Consider the following 730-nt stretch of genomic DNA (forward strand, 5'->3'; position numbering starts at 1 on the left):
CCAAGAATCTGAACTCGAGTACTTTTTACATGTGCCGCCAAAAGCTACTGAGCAACGCCTAGGTTGATACATTTTTGGTACATGGAGTGTATGCATGCAGGCGTACTGCCGTGCTAGACCGGAAAATCGATCTTGCTACTAGAACGTAAAGTAATTCCCCTAGATAGGTGCTTTTGCATGCCTCTGATCGACGACCATGCAACGTGCGACACGCGTAGCTAGGCTTCCCCAAACAAATTTCCTAGAATAGCACCAAATTGCACACTTTCAGGGGTATATTTTGGTACCGTGTACCGTGCATGGTACAAGTATCAGTAGCTCGTGCAATTTATTTTGCATCGTGTTGCGGTTGCTGGTGCGTCGGGATAGGAGTGTTTCGAGACTTTCGCCAAGCGTTGGTGCCATTTGGTGGATAATTAATGTTCTAGCCACAATAAACGTGCCACATAATGCCAATAAGGAAAAAGCCGATTTCTAGGAACTTCCAGTCAGAATGTTTGCCATCAGCGCTTTCCTGTCGAGTTCAGGATCTGGGACTTAGCGTTTTTTTTCCACGATCCAATCCAACGACCAGATCGTGAATAAACAATACATACAACAGTGCATCCCTTTAAAGTAGGAAAAAGCCGAATTCTAGGGAGCTCCAGTCCAAAAGGTTGTCATCAGCGCTCTCCTCTCGAGTTCAAGATTTGGGACTTAGCGTTTTTTTCGCGATCCAGCCAAAAGACCA

The sequence above is a fragment of the Anopheles coluzzii genome (assembly GCF_943734685.1).
Source record: "Anopheles coluzzii chromosome X unlocalized genomic scaffold, AcolN3 X_unloc_53, whole genome shotgun sequence".
NCBI classification, from domain to species: domain Eukaryota; kingdom Metazoa; phylum Arthropoda; class Insecta; order Diptera; family Culicidae; genus Anopheles; species Anopheles coluzzii.